Source organism: Castor canadensis, chromosome 3 (assembly GCF_047511655.1).
Source record: "Castor canadensis chromosome 3, mCasCan1.hap1v2, whole genome shotgun sequence".
Taxonomy (NCBI): domain Eukaryota; kingdom Metazoa; phylum Chordata; class Mammalia; order Rodentia; family Castoridae; genus Castor; species Castor canadensis.
This window is the reverse complement of record NC_133388.1, coordinates 122615763-122635863: the sequence shown is the minus strand read 5'-3', so window position 1 is coordinate 122635863 and position 20101 is coordinate 122615763. Positions and strand designations below refer to the sequence as shown.

The following is a 20101-nucleotide window of genomic DNA, read 5'->3' as shown; positions in this document are numbered from 1 at the left end:
AATGTAGATGAGCCCTTACATTTATGGGGGGCCAAGCATTTGTCAGTGCTGTTCATATTAATGATAGCATCATATGTTCTTATAGCCATTTACACTGGTCCTCATGCCCACCATGTCATTTGTGCTTTGCCATAGCACCATGACAACTGTTTTCACCACCCTACAGATGGAAGTGCTGGTTAATTTGCCCAAGAACACTTAGTGTGTCAATGCTAAAATTCACCCCAGAGTCTCAGTTTTCAAATGTCTATAGCACACATTCTAACTTTCTCTGGGCAATTCTTTCCCCTAAATCAGTAGCAGAGCCTGAGAGGGAGGGAGGGAAAGAGGGAGGGAGGAAAAGAGGGAGAGGAAGAGAGAGAGAGAAAGAGAAGTTATACACATACACAAACATGTTTAAGCATATGGATACAATATGCATGCATGCACCTGCACACATGCTCAAAATGCACATACATGCACTCACAAGACTGAGTTTCTTCATAGTCACCAAAGAATCAGGCTGTTTTGGGAATTCCACAGCCACCTTTGAATCTAGCAATTTGCCTGAAATTTCTTTTTTTGTTTCTTAGGGGTTTTTGTTTTGTTTTGTTTTGGAGAGGGTCTGACTATGTAGCTCAGGCTGGCCTCTGATTCCCAATCCTCCTGTTTTAGCCCTCTGAGTGTTGAGATTACAGGTGTGTATCGCTAACACTCAGTTAGACTAGGGTATTTCTCAAGAAGCTTGAAAGGAATCACCTGAGACCCCATTAATGTACATTAAATTAACCACGCAGTGCAAAACACTGCCCCACAAAGAAGTCCCCGACACCAATCACCAAGGCTGCTCCTCCCCAGACCTTTGCCCTGGCTTATGAAGGAGACAGTGTTCAGGTGCTGGGGCAGCTGTGTACGAAGCTGGAGCAAAGAGGCAAAGATATTGAGTGGCAGCCCTGACCTCAGGTTCTACTTGGGTCCATTTTGTTCATTTTAAAGCAATCGTCCTTTATAGAACAAATCTCTTCTGATCTGTGCCTGCTCAGCATGTGGAAAGGAGGCCGGAGGAGAGTCAGTGTTATCTCAAATTACGGGTACACCAAATAAACACGACACACTCCCCTCAGCCTTACAGAAATAGAAAATAAATCAGCACCAAAAAGCTTATTTTACAAACCCACAAATCATCAGAAATATAAATGCTTTCCTTTCTAGTCCCATGTTTTAATAAAACTTCCCCCCCTCCGATTTTTCAGACTCACTCAATTACAATATCACTATCAGTTCACATTACAGGTCAGAGATATGGAGCTTAATGTATGAAGAACCACTTCCCTCTCCTAATAGCCTGTCACTCCGGGAATTTGAATGTCAGAATACAGCCTGCCGCAGTAATGCTAGTCGGCAGCCCAATGATGAAAACTTTAGACAAATCATGAAGAACAGTCCAGATCCACATCAGGGGAAGGTTACGGGGGAGAGCTTTTCATTCTGCTTTGACCCCTTGATCTGACAAATGACACCTACAAAATGAACAGCTCTCCAACTTAAATTGTTTAACTGTAGCCTGATCAGTTTTATTATCTTGCTAATCCAGATATCAGCCGTTTCATCAGAATGGAAGATATGCATATCATGAATTATTTTGACACGGGGACCTTTTAATTTTTGCCAGCAATATTTCACTGCCCCAATCAGGCCCCACAGTCATGGATGCCGTTCGCCTCCTGGGATGTCAGCGGACAGCACACTCCTCCTGATGGCACCAAATCACCCGGGAGCCGTGAGGAGCCATGGCCACGACTATTATTATCTGCTGTAGTCATGCATTTCATTAAGTTCAGGCAGCCAGGGCTGGGCTTCAGGGCAGTCTTCCTCAGGCATCTCTGCCATTTTATGGGCTAGCCAAGCTCTGGGATGTAATTTCCCTCTGCTTTCCACCAATAGACAAGGCAGGGTGAATTTCTAATAAAAACAACACTAGATAGGCACTGCAGGAAGAGTCAGCTCAATACAGGACATTAAGCAGCAGTAAGGCAGCCTGGATGGCCCCCTTGAAGTTTATGGATGCCATGGTTAATCTGTAATATGGTTTGCTACAGACAGAAACGAAGGGCTGTTTGGTATGAGGGGGGGGGTGGGCATGTAGGGGAATGTTCTCTTCTAAACTGCAAAGTGCTAAGAGTGCTTTAAGGAAAAGTCCCTTGTATACTTAGACTTGTTTCTTAATTTCCTTCTCCTTGCTGTTTATCTTTTTTCTTTTGAATTTCCATTCTCTGAGGATCCAGTGCCTCTCCAAGCCAGAACCACTCTGTCTGCATTCACCGACTTGTGCTTTGGCACAGTGCCATGAGCTAGCCCAATGGCCTCAGGAAGTACTGTTACATTGACTCCAAGGCTGTGTGGATTGTATCAATCAATATCCTAATACTGCCTTGTTGACAAGTACCCACAGGAGAGTTTTCTCTAGTCTCATCTGTGTTTGCCTTGGGAGCCCTGTGAATCATAAAGTTTATTATTTTCTTCCTTGCAATGGCCAATAGAAATCTCAAAGTTAGATCTACTGTTTCTTTAAAAACAAAACATAGGTGATCTAACCAATGTACAATATAAGCCTATTTAGAATTGTCACAATGAATCCCCCCTGTACAATAAATATATCCTAATAAAAGTGTTTTTAAAAAAACTAAACATAGAGCCACCATATAGTCCAGCAATTCCACTTAATGTGTACCCAAAAGAACTGAAAGCAGGAGCTCAAATAAATACTTGGACACCCTTGTTCAGAGCAGCACTATTTTTCATAGCCAAAAAGTGGAAACAATTCAAGTATCTGTCAACAGATGAACAGATAAACCATGTTTGACACATACCCACAATGGAATATTATTCAGCCTTAAAAAGGAAGGGAATTCCACTGCATGCTACAATGTGGATGAACTTTGAAAACATTACACTAAAAGAAATAAGCCAGACCGAAAAAGATAAATACTGTGATGATTCCACTTACATGAATTGCCTAGAGTAACTAAATGCTCAGAGACAGAAAGTAGAATGGCAGTTGTCAGGGGCTGGGAGGTGTCATGAGGAGGAAGAAAAGGGGAATACTTGTTAACCAGCTCTGAGTGTCAGTTGTGCAAGATGAATAAGCGTTATGGAAGAGGACAGTGGTCATGATGGCCACACAGCACTGTAAGTGTACCTAATACTACTGTGCACTTAAAAATGATTAAGAGTAAATTTTATATTATATATACATATATATACTTCATCACAATAAAAAATAAGAAATTTGCAGCCAACCACTACAAATATAAAGTGTATCAAACAATGTACATTATGTAATTATGTCAGTATTGGCTTCACTTACTGTCCCTTCCTTTTTCATTATCTTTGCTTTATTTTCCTCACTGACTTCTTAAAAATATTGTGCTAAATTGGGCACCAGTGGCTCACACCTGTAATCCTCGCTATGCAGGAGGCAGAGATCAGGAGGATCAAGGTTCAAGACCAGCTCAGGCAAAGTAAAAGCAAGACCCTATCTCAAAAATACCCAACACAAAACAGAGCTGGCAGAGTGGCTTAAGTGGTAGAGCACCCACTTAGCAAGTGTGAGGCCCAGTACATATTAATTTTTGCACAATGATTTTTTATAGATCATGAAGGATTTTAATATTAAAATAAACTCACACTTAGGAGGCTGAGGCAAGAAAAACTAGTTCAGAGTCAGTCTGGGCTACACAGCAAGACTGAAGCTAGCCTGAGCTACACAGCAAGACCCTTCTCAAAAAACCAAGGGCTGGAGTTGTAGCTCAGTGGTAGAGTGTTTGCCTAGCATGGTCCTAGCATGAGTCAATCCCCAGCACCACATACATACACATACACACATATGTATACATATATGTACATATATATACATAGCCATGTATGCACAAACTCAGTATGGCAAGACAAAGCTGTTCGATTATTGTGTTGTAGAAGAGAAGAAATGAGAACTATTTCTGAAGTCCACTGGTGACACTGACATGAGATAGGGACATCTCAGAGGAAAGGCTACTTCTCACTTCTCCTCCAGTTAAGCAGATCACTTTCTCCTGGATGGCACCAGGAGACTGCCCACAGGCTCTTCTGGGCCCTTCTCAGACCAGATCCATCTAATATATATTCTCTCTGTTTCTAACTCTGGGCCAGCCTTATGGTATATGAGTTTTTCAACTTTCAGGAGCCCTACACTGGGAAAGCCCCTCACTTGATTTGGTGCTCCACTACCAAATATTAAAATTCTTAATAACTTAAACAAGAACCCAGTATTGTGATTTTGCAGTTTCACAAATCAGGTAGCTTGCCTTTCCTCCAGTGGACAGAGAACATCTAAGGAGAAAAGAATCTGTTTTATTTTTCTTCACATCCATCTAGGTTGGAATCCACACACAGAAGTCACCTTTGACAGGAGGAACACGATGTGTGTTACATTCACAGCACAAGTGGCCATTGCCCAGGTCCCAGCTGCAAGATAGGACTACACAAGGATTTATCCCAGGAAGTCATAATTAACACTATTTAAAAAAAAAAAACCTCCCCAGAGATATAATATTCATCCCTTCTATAGGTAATACAACCTAGTCATTCAGTCATTCTTCCCTAAGACTTTAATGGTTCCCCATTTTAACTAGATCCAAATGCAGAGAAAGAACACAACTAGAAGAAATTTGTGAGAAGGGGAAGGAGAAAGCCAAGGAAGGAAAACAGAAACACACAGATATCACATTTCATAGCTCATGGCTCATTCCAAGTTCAAGGCATACATGATATCAGAGCTCCAGTGAAGAGTGTCCACAAGCTGAAGTCTTCCATTTTTTTTTTCATTTCCTAAAACCTTAAAAAATGTCAAGAAATTTCAACCAAATAATGGCCACATGGAGACTTTAAAATTTTTTTTTGAGAATCAGGGACCAAAGTAAGCCAAAGACATTCATTTGAGGCAGGAAAAAAAGGGGAACTGAGAAATTGGGTGAGGGGGTGAGAAGGGGATTTAGGAGGAAATGGCACCAAGGGCATCATTCTTCTAATTTGCAGACTCTCACTGAGCCATCCTCCACCCACATACTCACTTTCATCAATTAAGATTCTATGAGACTGGCAGGCTCCAAGATCAACAGTACTATCCACATATTCACTATTCCACTGGCACAGTGAACAATTCCGAATATTAAAAGTAAAGCAACACATTCTGCCATGTCTTTTGTATACAGACAGCTGAAGCTGCGTGAAAGTTTGGCACCAAAAGGCCAAGTACCATATTTTCAGCCACCCACACGCCAAACCCTATAATAACTACAGACTCTAGATGTGAAATTTTCAGACATTTGCAGCAAAGAAAAACTAATAGTCATGCTTCTTCATGTGCTTCATTTCCTAAGAGGGCAGTTTCTCAACTTTCAAACCTCATGGATGTAAGCTTAAGAGAACAAAGGGTGCTTCAGAGATATTTTCACCAGATGTCAAATGGTGCTTATTTATTTAAACAGAAAACCCCACTTTGTACATTTGGTTCATTTAGTGGTATGTGCTCTGTAACAAGTATATTTTGTGAGTAAAAAGCTGCCACCAGTGTGCTTAAGTTACAATAGGGCGTCAGGAAAGTCTGTTAGCTGAGACTAAATATTGCTCTTTTTGCTTTTGGTTGGAATGTAAATTCCACTCCCATCTTCCTTCTATAATAGAAACATTATAGTGAAAGTGATTCTAGGATTAATAAGTGATCCTTCTGATGTGGTCAAATCTAGAAGCAAAGAGGTTCAGTCTTTCAAAGGTACATGCTAAAGCTACAGAGTATTTATAGTGTCAAAGATAACAAAAGAAAATATTTCAATTGCCTCCTGTGTGAATACCTGGGTTCCTGTGGCATGAATGGGCCATGCAAACCCAAATTCTGAGAGCTTATGATACCCATTCAAGAACAATAATAAAATGGTTAACCTCAAACTCCTTTGAGCTTCTGCAAATAAGCAGAATGTTAAATGTTTCTATGCAAGAAAGGGCTTGACATCGCACATTGTGCTCAACAGAAAATGTACTTTCAGGTCAGATCCCCATCAAAGAGTTTCTCCATCTGTCATAAATGAGTATACTTCCATTGACAAGACGAGAGGCAGGTGGACAGAGATGGCAGACTCTCACTTGGCTCAGATCAGAAATACACAAATGTTTCAAAGATAAGCAAATATATGGCGAATATATTCCCAGATTATCAAACCATCAATTCCAGATTCTTCAGAGCACAGTGCAGAGTGCCAACTCCCTTAGAAATGCAATGGATAAACAGTGTGTTGATAAGGAGAACTTTGAACAAGTACAAAAAAGAGTCTGAGCATTTTCTGGTAGTTTAAAGTCCGTGACATAAGACACAATCCCCACTCCAGCACAGAATGACCCAAACTATAAAGAAGGGGGTGTTTAGGAAAGGAGCAGCAGCATTTGGTAATGTAATAAGGAGAACCTTTGATGGACTTGAACAAGTTCTATTCACTCAGGTGTGCGTGATAAAGAGTTTTCACCAGTTTCTTGATGAGAAACTGGCAGGTTAAACCATCATCACTATATGCCATTTATGATATACTGGACATAATTTTATTTAACATAACTTTTCAGTAAAGTATACATAGCTCTCATCCCATCCTACATTTTATTCATACTATTTTTTTGCAAGCCCAACATTTTAAAATTCATTCAGCTTCATGCTATGGTTCAAAATTCCATATCAAAGGGGGGCCAAAATAATATTGTGAGAGGATCTGGATGACTTTATCAGATATACAGAGATATCCACTAGGAAGCAACATCTCTTACAAAATGTAACCTAACTTTCATTTCTATCAATATGATTGCTTATATTTCCTGAGAAAATCCACCACTACAAAACATCTGAAAATATGGATCATTTTTAAATTCTCTTTAATGAAGAGCTGCTCTCATTAAAACAATAATAATAATAACAAATGAAAGTTCCTAGGCCAAAAATAAAGAGAAAACTGAAAAAGCAGTGTAGTAAGTCATCTCTGAGTTTTGACCTCATTGTCTTCAGAACATTCACTATTCATCCAAATCAAGTGGTCTAAAACAAAGCCTTAGACCTAAATATGAGTCACTGTAATACAGCCCAACTTATAAATCAGAAATTTTCAAAAATTATAATTTCAAAGAAAAAGTAAGTTTGAAAACAATCAAAGCTCCATCCCATAGTAATATTTTGTTAATCCTAGCCTGTATTCCAGGTTTAAAAACAAAACGAAAAAGCCTTCTGTGACACTGGAGAATATGGAAGCCCAGGTCTTCGTCATGGTCCAGGAACTATTAAGTTGAGATATCAGCATAAAAATGGTGCCTGGCTTGTAACATACCCTAAGGCACCTGAAAGGAAATGTCAATCCAGTCAACCTAGACAACCCAAGCTTCCCATGTAAAAAGCCCAATGAAAATGGGCTCAATATGCAATAATCACAAAACCGCTTAGGGAAACAAGTCACAATAAGCAAAATCTCTAAGAAACAATAATTAGAATCCTAGGAATCTCCAAATAATGATTAGATATGAAGCAAAAATAGTGAAACAAAACATAAGGTAAAGGTTCTTATTTCAAAAGCTGAAGAGACAAAAAAAATCATGTGTTAGTTACTTTTGTCATAATTGTGACCAAATACCTGGCAGAAACAACTTCAATGCACAAAGATTTATATTGACTTTTTGTTTCTGAGGGCTCAAAGTTCATTGTTGCTTGGTCCACATGTTTGGTGGCAGGAGCCCATGGTAGAACACCTTCTACCACATGGTGGGCAAAAAGCCAAAAATTAGAACAGGACTAGGATCAACTTAGACCCTTCCAAGGCACATACACACACACACACACACACACACACACACACACACACACACTCTGTGACCTACATCCTGCAGCTAGCCCCGCCTCCTAAAGTTACCAGAACCACTCAAAATAGAGTCACCAGCTGGGGACCAAGTGTTCAATGCATGAGCCTATGAGGTGCATTTCATATTCAAGCCATAATAGTCACTTTTTTGCTTATCTTTTATCAGGAAAATTAAAAAATAGAGCTCAGAGAGAAAACGAAGTGGAAAACATGTAAGAGTTTAGAAAATGTGGAAGGGGGATGATATGATCCAAATTTTGGACTAAGAATCTCTAAGGGAGAAAATAAAAAGAACAGGGAGTTAGGCAAGAAAATCCTGGTTGAGAATTTTCCAGAATTAATGAAAGATGTTAATTTTTATATTCAAGAATACCAAAGAACATCAAAAAAATAAAAGAAATGAATTTACACTCAGCTGTTTTCTAGATCTTGAAAACAACCAAAGACTAGAGAGACAGGTTGCCTACCAAAAAAAAAAAAAAATGACAAATTAGACCAGTAGGAAAGTTCTCAGCAGCAACCACTTCTACCAGAGAGTAATCAGATTATAACTTCTAAAAGTTGAGAAAAAATAATTCTTAGCCTACAACTTTTTACCTAGCTATCTTTCAAGCAGTAAAATAAAGACATCTTAGATAGTACACTGAGAGAGTTCACCATGAATAGCCTCAAATTAAAGAAATAGCTGAAGTATGTATTTAGGAAGAAGAAAATTGTACTGAGAAGCAAGGAATTCATTTCAAGAACTTATAGCAAGCAAAAATACTGATAAATATGTGGGCAAATCTAAGAAAACATTCCCAAAACATCAGTAATAACCATACCTGATTCTGGTAGCTAAATAACAAATTGGAACTAAAATCTTCAGGCTCATTTGAAAGGGGAAGACAGAAGCTGCCGCCGTGCACTCAGAAAGAATGCGGCACAGGCTTGCTAATGGTGAGCCAGACTCTGTCACAGCCTGCCCCTTCTTTTGCTAATTGCTTTTTAAAATAATAGCAGTATTAAGAAATCATTGATGCACCAAAAAAATTTCTTTTGGTGGCACTGGGGTTTGAACTCAGGGCCTTGTGCTTGTTAAGCAGGTGCTCTACCACTATCCCAAACAGTCACCCTTTTAAAGAACACAATTCAATGTGTTTTAGTATATTCACAGAATTATGCAACCAAAATCACTAATTTTAAAACACTGTACCTCAAAAAGAACCCCCATACCTATTAGAAGTTATTCCCTTTTTCCCTTCCCCTATCCCCTACAACCACTAATGTATTTTCTGTCCTATAGTTTTGCCTATTTCAAATACTTCATATAATTACATATAAATTTAATGTAATATATGACCTTTTCTGGCTTCTTTCTTTTTTTTTTGTTGTTGTTGTTGTTTTATTCACATTTCCTTTAAAAAATACAGCACCCTTTTTAATTTTGTTAAAGTAGGGTGAGCTCATTAGAAAGGAATACTGAAAAAAAACAGGCAAGCCCACACTTTCAACTCCATCTTCCCTCCAAGGATTTATATGCACATTTGTTGTTTATCAGTAGGTCTAGCTCTTTCCACACTGTTACCAGAGGCTGACACTATGTTACCAGACAGATTTTTATCTTTTTATTTAAATTTGACTTCCCATTCCAACAAAGCAACCAAAACCATCCATATCAAGTTTTAGTTCTCTGGGTAACTAGGTACTCCAAGTAAGAAGTGGAAATAGAGAATAAATGATGCTACATCTTCCATCAGAATTCATTACTTTTAGCAAAATGGGGCAGAACGTCCAGGTTGAAGGACCAGGAAAAAAGTGTGTCCACCCATGAGACACTTACAAATTGATCACTATGACAGCAGCCCTTTTCAGAGGTAATAATGTCATTAGGTTGTGGTAATTCTCTAGAGACCCCAACAGCCCTGGATTAGCAACATCTGGACATTGTTCGGATGACACAAATTTCTGCTTCCTGCTGTTAAGGCTTCACTGATGCCTCTCTGTGATATCTGTCAGCAATTTTTTTTGTTTTGTTTTTTGCCACCCTCCTTTTAAATCAGAAAGTGTTCATAAAGTGCAAATAAGATTCACTCCTTTGCTCCCAGGTTATTGTTTTGATAGTCAATATTCCCAAATTTCTCAGTTAAACCACTGGCCAACAAAGTTATCTGCGGGTATTTCTGGAGTCAGCAATCAAGTTCATCTGGTGAAGAGAATGTCTGAAGGTTGATGCAGTCCTGGCAAGAAAACGTGAAGTACCACACACAAGACAGGGATGTGGATGACGCAAGCAGTGGAGCGGGGAATTTATGCTCATGGAAGAAGCCGTCTTTGGATCTCAACTCATAAAGAGTTCAGGACCATTATTAAAATGAACCAGGCCAGTGGATTTCAGACATAGTCAGTCTTCAGCAAGGGCAGATTCAGTTTTCCTAGTTAAATTCCTGAATTTCTTTTTGGCTTCTGCCCTTTCTTCAGCATCAAAGTACCAAACAGTCATAGCGTATCTGGTCGCATAGGAAGGCTGGACTTCATGTGGGTTCCTACGGTCTGACCAGAAGAACAGGAGTCTGTCAAAAATGGGCTCCACATCTGCTATGAATGACTTCCCTTCTGGAAATATCCACAGGATACCGCCATGTAACTTGGCATCCCAATTCTTGTTCAGGTAATAGATGCAGGTGAGGCAACGGCCATCACCATTGGGGTTGTCCACATGGCGAACATAACCTGTTCCATTTCCTGGATAGCAAGCCACCATTGCCTTGGACCTCTCCTTGACATAGTACTTGCCCAGCCAGCTACCGCAGTACAGGACCAGCCCATCGATGAGGGACAGGAGGAAGGTGATGGCCTCGCAGCCCCCGATCCACGTGATCTGGTCGCCCAGTAGATACCGCTTGGAGACACTGGCGCACGGCCCGCCAGCTGGCCGTCCCGCAGGACCCGCTCCAGGACGCAGTCGCCCACCACCTCTCCCAGGAAGTTATCCAGGTAGCAGAAGCCGACCTCGTGCAGACAAGGAACAACGTACTCCAGGGCGATTTTCTCCAGATCGAGTCTCATGATGCGTCCCAGAGGCACGTCGCCCACAGAGCCGAGATGGGCAACCCCGGTGCACGCAGAGTGAGAGAGCGACCTACTCGATCGCGGGGAGCGGGGTTGGGGTTCAGCAACCTGCGGAGGCCACGGTTCCGAGCCACCGTCTGGCTTCTTTCTCTTAATGATATTTTTTGAAGTCCCTCTGTTTTACCATGAATCTGCACTACTTCTTTTCATGGCCAAATAATATTCCATTGAATGGATATACCACATTTGTGTATTCATTCATTCATCATTTGAGTCATTTCAGTTCTGGCTAGAACTGAACATCCTGCTATGAACAATCATGTATAAGTTTTTGTTCAAGCACCTTGTTTTCTGTTCTCTTGGGTATATACCTAGGAATGGACTTGCTGTTTCATATAATTCTGTGTTTAATATTTTGAGGAACTGTCAAAACTGTAAATGGCTACATTTTACATTCCCACCAGCACTATGAAGTACCAAATTTTTCCAAAACCTTGTCAGCATTTGTTATTGTCTACCTTATTTTAGACATTCTAGTGAGTGGAAGGTAGCATTTCGTTATGGTTCTGATTGTTTTCTCAACTGACAATTGTGTAGAGCATGATTTCATGTGCTCATTGGTCATTTACATATCGTCTTTAGAGAAATGTCTACTCGAATCACTTGCCCATTTTTAAATTGATTGCTTATCTTTTTATGTTCAATTGTAAGAGTTCTTTATTCTGAATTTGAGTACTTGATCAAACATACTGTCTATAAATATACTCTCCCACTTTGTGGATTATCTTCCCTTCTTATGATGGCTTTTGAAACAGTTTTTTTTTTTATTTCTGAAGTCCAATTTATCTTGTTTTTTCTTTTACTACATGTGCTTTAACCATCATATATGAGAAACCACTGCTTAATCTAAAGTCACAAAGATTTATTTTTATGTTTTCTTCTGAAAGTTTTATAGTTTTTATTCCTTACACTTATGTTTGTATCCAATTTGCATTGATTTTTATACACAATATAAGGCAGGGATCTAATAACCTTTTCTACTCTTACTCTCACACATGGAACACATTCATTACATCCCCAAGGAGGACAAAACATAGTCCTATTTTATTACTGTATACTCTTCTAATTTTAAGACCACCTGTAGTCCTGTCAATTAAATGTTGGTATAGCTCCTCAAAGGCTGTGTGGCTTATGTACTAAGTTGACAAGTTACTTATGTTCCCAATACACAAAATACTACAGTGGAGTTGGGTCAGGATAACCACAATAAAACCCCATTTAGAAAGGGGAAGAATGATTGACACCCATAATCACTGTCCCTAAAATCCTGCTAGAGAGCCTATATGAAAGTCTTACATCCTGAAGTGGGTGGAAACAGAAGCTCTTTGATGGACTTTCTGTACTCTCAGAGGAATTCCCTTGTGAGCTCCTCCCCCTGAAAGGCTTTTCCATGACCATCATTCTCCACAGCTATGCCTGAAGTGAGCACTGGGAAATACCCATAGCTGGAAGTTGCACAACTTTCACAATGATGATTACAACTCATGGAGAAAATCATAAACCTTCATGTAAAGTATTTTAAAGAATAAAATAAATGGAGGAAAATGGGAAGCTGTGTGTCACACAGAAGTCTAATCTGAGATTTCCTAAATTAATGTGTAATTCAACAAAAGTCCAATCTAAATCCCATGTCTTTGTGTGCATGAATTTTATGAATCTTGATAATGCAATTGTAAAGTTTAGATGAAATGTTAAAGGGGGAAAAAACTCCCAAAAATGACAAAAGAGGAGAGTTCGCCTTGCCAGGTATAAAACCTCATAAAAATATTAAGGCCATAGGGTATTAATGAAGAGATAGATAAAGGAAAAGCAAAATTGACTGATAGAGCAAAAAGCTTAGAATGAAAACCATACATGAATGATTTAAAGCTATCTTTGCTGATCAATGGGGAATAGAATTTCAGTTAAAGAAAAAAAGATTAAATTTCCCCCCAAAAGAAGGATGGGGATGAATTTCAAGTGCATTAAAGGTTTAAATGTGAAAGGCAAAAATGATAAAACATACTACAAACAACATAGGATAATATCTCCATTGCTTTGGGCTACAGAATGATTTCTGATGATATGTAAAGCACAATACATAATAAAATATTTTTTAAATTCAATTTCACTAAATTTAGAACTTCCATATTCATTAATTGTACCTCCAAGTGAGAATTTGTATCCACTATGTATCTTAAAACTTCTGAAAAATAAATAAGTAAAAGATAAACAATTCAAAAGAAAAACAGGCAAAATATTTGAAGAGGTACATTGCTATAGTAACCTGAATGTTTCATCTGTTTCAATAACATATGAAAAATGTTCAAACTCTTTAGATATGGAGAAAATATTAATGGAAACCACAGCAAAATCCCATTTTATACCTCCTAGCCTGGCAAAAGTTTACAAGTTTAGTAATGTCAGGTAAATGAGGATATAGAGAGTTGAATTAATACAATTGCTGTAGTAAACTTTGAATGAACAAAATTGAAGATGAGCACCATTCAATGACCAAAAAATCCCCTATTTATGTGCTCTCAAGAAATTCTTGTGGAGGAGGATCCAAAATGGCAACTGGGACACAGACTCATAGACAGCATGAGCTCCACAAATCAGAGACCTTGCTGAGATGCCGGAGACATACTTGGCTGAGGTAAAGCACCAGAGAGAGCTAAAATTTTGGCACCCTGAACCCCTAGCCTGTGAAAGGCTTCTCCATGTCACGACACACTGAAAGAACAGGAGGGCCACCACCATGGGCCCACCAGGCCTGCTGAGCTGCCAGCCAGCCAGGGCTCCTCCCCCCAGGCCTGTTGGACCACCACCCACTGGCCCACCAGGCTGCCACCTCGCAGGCCCACCAGACCACCACCCACTGGCCTGCCAGGCTGCAGCCCTGCCAGGCCTCCACCCTGCCGACATACCAGCCACCACCTGCCACAGGAGGGCTCCAACACCACCAGACAACAGCTCCAAACCTGCCTAGGAGACGCAGGACTGGATGCTAAAGGAGTAACACCAGAACTACTAACACTGAAATTCTACTATTCCTGAACAGGGGATTCTTTTTTTTTCTGTTTTCTTTTCCTTTCTTTAAGTGTTTGTTTGTCTTATTCATTGTTTGACTATCCACCATCTCTCCCTATTGATTTCTTTGGTTCTCCTTTTTTTTTTTTCTCTTTCTTTCTCTTCTTTTTTCTCTTTCTTTCTTGGTTTTGTAAATTTTACTATTGTAAGTTAGCTAATACTAATTACACATAGACCAGGGACAGAAACAGTACCTAGTGGAATGATGGGAAGATGAAAAAGGGATGGAAACCATTCTCCCCCGCAAAATAAATTAGTACAGGATTCAGAGGGAAATGAAAAAAACAAATACCCGGATCCAGACTCCAACAAAACAAAGATAAACTATACCAAGGAACCCAACAAGCCCACAAGAACATCCTGAAAGAAGAAATTCTGCAAGTGATCAATGAGAATTTCATAGAGATGTTACTAGACATGGTCAACCAAAACTTACAGGAGGCACTGAAGGAATTCCAAGACAACAAAAATAAAGAATATGAGAAAACACAAAAACAAATAAATGAAATCATAAGAGTCCTAAATAAATACCAAAGTGAAATAGAAAATACTATAGAGAGATATATGAATTAAGGGAAAAAATTGACAATAGTAAAGTGGAAGTGACCCATGATATGGAAAACCTCAAAAAAAGAATGAAACAGAAATACAAAACATAATGGAAGGCCACTCCAGCAGACTAGAACAAGCAGAAGACAGAATCTCAGAACTTGAAGATGAAATGGTAATTAAAGGAAAAACTGAAGAACTATTAGTCAGACAACTCAAGTCCCATGAAAAGAATATGCAAGAACTCACTGACTCCATCAAAAGGCCAAACCAAAGAACCATGGGCATTGAAGAAGGAGAAGAGATGCAAGCAAAAGGAATTAGTAATATATTGAACAAAATAATAACAGAAAATTTCCCAAATCTAGAGAAAACTATGACCATTCAGATACAGGAAACATCCAGGACACCAAACAGACTTGACAAAAACAGAACTACCCCACAACATATTATTATTAAAACAACAACCACAGAGAATAGAGAAAGAATATTGAAGGCTGTAAGAAAGAAAAAACAAATAACTTACAAAGATAAACCCATTAAAATCACAGCAGACTTCTCAACAGAAACCTTAAAAGCAGGAAGAGCTTGGAATGAGGTCTTCTGGACACTGAATGAAAATAACTTCAACCGTAGGATACTCTACCCTGCAAAACTATCATTCAAAATAGATGGAGCAATAAAAGTCTTCCATGATAAGCAGAAAATAAAACAATATATGACCACCAAGCCACCACTACAAAAGACTCTTTAAGGAACTCAGCATGCAGAAAGTGAAAGAAAACAAAACCATGAAAGGGCAGGCAGTACAAAACCACAGAAAAAGAAAAGGCAAGAAAGTAGAGAGTAACATTGATTCAGCTGCACATGATCAAATCCTTAAACAAAAAGGACAACATAATGACAGAAATCACCACGTACCTATCAATACTAACACTGAATGTTAACAGACTAAATTCCCCCATCAAAAGACACCACTTTGCAAACTGGATTAAAAAGGAAGATCCAACAATCTGCTGCCTACAGGAGACCCTTCTCATCGACAGAAACAATCACTGACTGAGGGTGAAAGGCTGCAAGAAGATTTACCAAGCCTTTGGCCCCCCAAAACAGGTAAGGGTAGCAATACTTATCTCAGACAAAGTAGACTTCAAACTCACATTGATCAAACAAGATAAAGAAGGACACTCCATACTAATAAAAGGGGAAATACACCAAAAGGAAATAACAATTATCAACCTATATGCAACCAACGTCAACGCACCCGATTTCATCAAAAATACTCTGAAGGACCTAAAAACATATATAGACTCCATCACAGTGGTAGTGGGAGACTTTAATACCCCCTATCACCAACAGATAGGTCATCCAAACAAAAAATCAACAAAGAAATTCTAGAACTAAACCACACCATAAATCAAATGGACCTAGCTGATGTCTACAGAATATTTCATCCAACATCTGCACAATATACTTTCTTCTCAGCAGCTCATAAAACCTTCTCTAAAATTGATCATATCTTAGGGCATAAAGCAAGCCTCAGAAAATATAAGAAAAAGAAATAATCCCATGCATTCCATCTGACCATAATGCATTAAAACTAGAAATTAACAACAAAAGCAATAGTAAAAAACATGCAAACAATTGGAAGCTGAACAACACATTGCTCAATGATCAGTGGGTCATTGATGAAATAAAAGAGTAAATTAAAAGGTTCCAGGAAGTTAATGAAAAAGAAAACAAACCTACCGGAACCTATGAGACACAGTCCTAAGAGGAAAGTTTATAGCCATGAGTGCATATATTAAAAGGTCAGAAAGATCTCAAATCAATGACCTAATGCTACATCTTAAACTCCTAGAACAACAAGAACAAGTGAATCCCAAAACAAGCAGAAGGAGAGAAATCATAAAAATAAGGGCTGAAATTAATGAAATAGAAACAAACAAAAAACCATATAAAGAATCAATGAAACAAAAAGCTGTTTCTTTGAAAAAATAAATAAGATTAACAGACCCCTGACAAACCTGACTAAAATGAGGACAGAAAAAACCGAAATCAGTAAAATCAGAAATGCAAAAGGGGAGATAACAACAAACACCAGGGAAATCCAGGAAATCATCAGAGACTACTTTGAGAAGCTATATTCTAATAAATTTGAAAATCTTAAAGAAATGGACAGATTTCTTGATACTTACAACCATCCAAAACTGAACCAAGAGAATATCAATCATCTGAATATATCTATAACACAAAATGAAATTGAAGTAGCAATAAAGAGTCTCCCAAAAAAGAAAAGTCCAGGACCTAATGGATTCTCTGCTGAATTCTATCAGACGTTTAAAGAAGAACTAATACCAATCCTCCTTAAACTGTTCCACGAAATAGAAAGGGAAGGAACACTACCTAACTCATTTTATGAAGCCAATATTACTCTCATCCCAAAATCAGACAAAGACACCTCCAAAAAGGAGAACTATAGGCCAATATCCTTAATGAACATAGATGCAAAACTCCTCAATAAAATAATGGCAGACCAAATTCAACAACACATCAGAAAGATCATCCACCATGACCAAGTTGGCTTCATCCCAGGGATCCAGTGGTTTAACATATGCAAATCTATAACTGTAATACAGCACATTAATAAAAGCAAAGACAAAAACCACTCGATCATCTCAATAGATGCAGAAAAAACCTTTGACAAGATCCAACACCATTTCATGATAAAAGCTCAAAGAAAACTAGGAATAGAAGGAATGTACTTCCCAGATATGAAGCCACACAACTATAACCAACTTGTCTTTGACAAAGGAGCTAAAAATATACGATGGAGAAATAGCAGCCTCTTCAACAAAAACTGCTGGGAAAACTGGTTAGCAGTCTGCAAAAAACTGAAGCTAGATCCATGTATATCACCCTATACCAAGATTAACTCAAAATGGATCAAGGATCTTAATATCAGACCACAAACTCTTAAGTTGATAAAGGAAAGAGTAGGAAATACTCTGGAGTTAGTAGGTATAGGTAAGAACTTTCTCAATGAAACCCCAGCAGCACAGCAACTAAGAGATAGCATAGATAAATGGGACCTCATAAAGCTAAAAAGTTTCTGTTCATCAAAAGAAATGGTCTCTAAACTGAAGAGAACACCCACAGAGTGGGAGAAAATATTTGCCAACTATACATCAGACAAAGGACTGATAACCAGAATATATAGGGAACTTAAAAAACTAAATTCTCCCAAAACTAAAGAAATGGGCAAGTGAACTAAACAGAACTTTCTCAAAAGAAGAAATTCAAATGGCCAAAAAAACACATGAAAAAATGCTCACCATCTCTAGCAATAAAGGAAATGCAAATTAAAACCACACTAAGATTCCACCTCACCCCTGTTAGAATAGCCATCATCAGCAACACCACCAACAACAGGTGTTGGCAAGGATGCGGGGAAAAAGGAACCCTCTTACACTGTTGGTGGGAATGTAAACTAGTACAACCACTCTGGAATAAAATTTGGAGGCTACTTAAAAAGCTAGACATCGATCTACCATTTGATCCGCAATACCACTCTTGGGGATATACCCAAAAGACTGTGACACAGGTTACTCCAGAGGCACCTGCACACCCATGTTTATTGCGGCACTATTCACAATAGCCAAGTTATGGAAACAGCCAAGATGCCCCACCACTGACGAATGGATTAAGAAAATGTGGTATCTATACACAATGGAATTTTATGCAGCCATGAAGAAGAACGAAATGTTATCATTCGCTGGTAAATGGATGGAATTGGAGAACATCATTCTGAGTGAGGTTAGCCTGGCCCAAAAGACCAAAAATCGTATGTTCTCCCTCATATGTGGACATTAGATCAAGGGCAAACACAACAAGGGGATTGGACTATGCGCACATGATAAAAGCGAGAGCACACAAGGGAGGGGTGAGGATAGGTAAGACACCTAAAAAACTAGCTAGCATTTGTTGCCCTTAATGCAGAAAAACTAAAGCAGATACCTTAAAAGCAACTGAGGCCAATAGGAAAAGGGGACCAGGAACTAGAGAAAAGGTGAGATCAAAAAGAATTAACCTAGAAGGTAACACCCACGCACAGGAAATCAATGTGAGTCAATGCCCTGTATAGCTATCCTTATCTCAACCAGCAAAAACCCTTGTTCCTTCCTATTATTGCTTATAATCTCTCTACAACAAAATTAGAAATAAGGGCAAAATAGTTTCTGCTGGATATTGAGGGGGTTGCGGGGAGAGGGAGGGGGCGGAGTGGGTGGTAAGGGAGGGGGTGGGGGCAGTGGGGTGAAATGACCCAAGCCTTGTATGCACATATGAATAATAAAAGAAAAAATAAATAAATAAATTAGTAAACCCAGTTAAAAAAAAAAAAGAACCAAGCAAGAATTTCAAAGAACCATGAGTTCTTTGAAAGGGCTGGCTCTGGGTACATAGTACAGCTTTTATGGAGATTTATGTGTATAAAATCACTTTTATCCAATCTATGTTAAATGAAAACTACTCCACCAAAATAAAGAGATACTATGACAACCACCAATGTATCTAACACCTATTATGTGCTAATATATCGGTTTCATTCTTTATATTTGAAATGTTTTATGGTTTTAAGCAGAATATAGTTCCATCAGCATTTCTCAACAATGATTTTGCCAGAAACACTGTGAAACTACTGGCTTCTGGGTTTTAGATCATTTTAAAAATTAGAAGAAAATAGGGAGTACTAGCTCACTCATTTATGATGAGCTGCTGAAAATTGGGCCTTGATGTCCCTTCTTTCCATCCTTAGCCTCTAACACCGTGCAGCTAAACACTTTCAAATGAAAGTTAGCAGAAGTTATGGAACAACGAGACCCAGGGAGGCACAAGTATAAACTTGAGTGTGAGAAACTGCTAGCGCTTCTTCAGCTATCTGCCAATAAAAATATTGTAAGTGGGTTAATAATGATGAATTCCATCATACCATCTCCTCCCTTCTATCCAAGCCCAATTTACACCTGACTAAGAATGATTCTGTGTAAGGCATTAGACAAAATTCTTCCACAAATGATGATCTTCTTTTCCAGAACGTTCCATGATTAATTAACCTTGCATGTTTCCAGTACTCAATGTCATTACAGCCAAAACTGCTCTGGAAGCTTTCTGCACTGACAGCATAAGAAGGAGTGCTCAGGTCACAGCAGTCCCACCCCTTCACAACCAGCTTTGTGGCCTTATGCAGTGGTTCTATTTCTTCTTGTCTCTGTTGTCTAATTTCAAGACAGGAAAGATTAAATGAGAGTTAAATGAGTTGATATATAAAGCACTGGATACAAAGCATGTACTCAAAAAAAAAAAAAAAGTGAGTGGCCTTCTCCAGCCATTCTCTGAACTAGTGAACAAAGAACTGGAGAAAAGTTAGAATCAGAGATCATTAAAAGAGGATAATAGAAAGGATGCCCAAA

General features: G+C 38.7%; 1 pseudogene; it reads right to left on the bottom strand.

Annotated features, from left to right (window-relative positions):
* Positions 1-9319: 9319 nt before the first annotated feature.
* On the bottom strand, positions 9320-10993 carry LOC109675984 (prolyl hydroxylase EGLN3 pseudogene; annotated as a pseudogene).
* Positions 10994-20101: the final 9108 nt, after the last annotated feature.